Consider the following 2671-nt stretch of genomic DNA (forward strand, 5'->3'; position numbering starts at 1 on the left):
TGATTTTCCTTTCTTCCATATCATTTCTAATTGTTGATTCTCCCTCTCCCGTGTTTAATTACATTTCACATGTTTCAATGTAATGCATACCAAATGCAAGTGTGTTAAAGATAAATTTTTTTAATTGCTTATATAAAATAGATCTAATTAAATTCATTTCATATAATAAAATTTAAATTTATGGAAATAAATAAATATATTGTTTGTTACAAAAATAATAGTAAAATATTCTTCAATTAAGATTGTATCATCTTTATATCATCAACATGTTTTTTTTTTTGCTATTTTTACTATTGTCTAATATCAAATTCATATATTTAAGTTTCTACTCCTTGAAATTCTTTGTTGTTTTACTTATGTTGAAACCTTACACTTGATTCCTAGTAAAATCATTTAGAACTATTCAATTTGACCAATAAAACAAATACAAATAAATAATTGAAGTCAAAGGAAGTAGATATTGAAAAAATCAAACCTGCTTCAGAATATGGCATCTCAATGTTTTTATATGTGCAATCTTTGTAAGAATAGCAACGAAAATCGCAGCTCTCTAAGTAGTCCATTCATTTGTAATGGAGGAAATGCTGGCTTTTGCTAATTATGCTCGAGCACTGGATTTCCTTCATTCTTCCACTCTACAATTGACTGTAATTTCCCTTGCCGCAGCTTTACTTGTCTCCAGATTTGTTGCCCTCGTATTTCTGTTGCCATCAACTAAGGAGAAGAAATGGCCTCCATCTCCACCAAGGCTGCCATTAATTGGCAACTTACATCAGCTGAACAAGGGTGGAAACCTTCTTTCCACCATAACAGATATGGGCAAAAGATATGGTCCTGTCATGACAAATTGGATGGGCGCATCGCCGATTATAGTTCTCACCGGCCAAGCTCCAATCTGCGAGGCCCTGGTTAATCAGGCCTCCAATTTCTCTGGTCGACCATCAACATTGATTACTTCTCCTTACAACGAGCACTGGACTAAGCTCAGAAGAATTCTCCACAACAATGTTCTCAGCCCCGCGCATGTTGCATTTCAGAGCTCTTCACACAAGGCAAGTATGAACAAACTCATCGCCAAATTAGAAATGGAGATGAAAGAGAAGAAAGGTGCTGCGAGTCCCCTCCGTGCATTGAAAATGATGGCAATGAGTTTTATTGCCTCCCTATGCTTTGGCTTGGACTTTCAAGATGATGATTTCTTGTCCAAGCTGGAAGAATGCATAGCTGAAGATATTAGCCTCGTAAATAGACGAGATATGTTTCTTCATTTGTTTCCCCCTGCTCGCTTCTTTGTTCATTCATCAATTAGAACAGAGAGGAGATTAAAGTCCGTGCGAGATGATATTCTGCATCTGCTGTTGCCTCTCATTCGATTTGCTCGAAGTTATAGAAATACTTAAGCGAAGTGCTCCCAACAGTTTCTTGTATTGTTTGCTTGAAGGGAAGGAAGAATTAGCTGAGGACAAATCAAAGTTATCAGATGAAGAAATAGCCTTCAACCTGTTCAAGCTATTTTCTCTCGCAGTAGATAGCATATCTACGGCCATAGAATGGGCTTTGGCTTATCTAGTATCAAATCCACACGTCCAAGAGAGGGCATATGAAGAACTAAGCCAAGCGGTGGGAAAAGATAAAGATGGGTTGTTCATGTTAGAGGATTTGAAGAAGCTTCCATACCTGCAGAGTGTGGTGAAGGAAACCCTAAGAAAAGAATCGATTGCACCACTTGGGATTATTCACCAGACGGAAAATGAGTGTAAATAGATGGACATCACCATACCTGCAAAGTGATCAGTCCTTTTCAATCTGCACAGCGTGTCAAACGATCCAAAGTTGTGGAAAGAGCCCGAGGAGTTCAGGCCGGAGAGATTTCTTGACAAGAATGAGTTGGAAAATGTGAGAATGGCATATCTTCCATTTGGGGCAGGGAGGGTTTGCGCAGGAATAGATGTGACCAACGTGTATGTTCCCATCACTCTCGCCAATTTACTTAAATGATTTGAGTGGCAATGTGCGAAGGAAGGCAGTCTTCCCGATCTTAGTCGTGATATTTGAAGTGTGCTCATGTCAATGAAGTATCCATTGGAAACTCGAATAACACCTCGACCATCATAAATAGATGTCCTAAATAATACCTGGTTTCTCTTCTGAAGGAGACGTCCTAAGTAACAAATAGCATACAGTTTGTTTGAACTTGGCCTGCTTCTTTGCTATGTTCTAGTTCATCTTCTGTTCTGATATCGGTCTGCATCTGTTATAAAATTGGAATATGAGTGATGTAGGAGTATCTTAGGGAAGCTAGTGTAATACTTCAAAATTGGCTCATTGTCATGACAACTAATTATGGTCTATTTTGATCAACTCTAAAGTCCTATTTTAATAGCCAATTCTTATTCTGATTTTGGCTATGGAATATGATTGATGTAGGAGTATCTTAGGGAAGCTAGTGTAATACCTCAAAATTGGCTCATTGTCATGACAACTAATTATGGTCTATTTTGATCAACTCTAAAGTCCTATTTTAATAGCCAATTCTTATTCTGATTTTGGCTACTTGACTTAATTGTCAAATGAAGGAAACTCTAATCTGCATTAATCATATTACTCATTTAATTCCTAAAGTATTGACTCAGATTAGCTGCATTAAACCTATTTATTAGATTTAATTTAA

The 2671-nt window shown here is 37.0% G+C and overlaps 1 pseudogene; it reads left to right on the top strand.

Annotated features, from left to right (window-relative positions):
• Nucleotides 1–572: 572 nt before the first annotated feature.
• LOC149549522 (pluviatolide synthase-like) lies at nucleotides 573–2115 on the top strand (annotated as a pseudogene).
• Nucleotides 2116–2671: the final 556 nt, after the last annotated feature.

The sequence above is a fragment of the Cupressus sempervirens genome, chromosome 7, assembly GCF_028749045.1.
Source record: "Cupressus sempervirens isolate cs-2001-9-10 chromosome 7, ASM2874904v1, whole genome shotgun sequence".
Taxonomy (NCBI): Eukaryota; Viridiplantae; Streptophyta; class Pinopsida; order Cupressales; family Cupressaceae; genus Cupressus; species Cupressus sempervirens.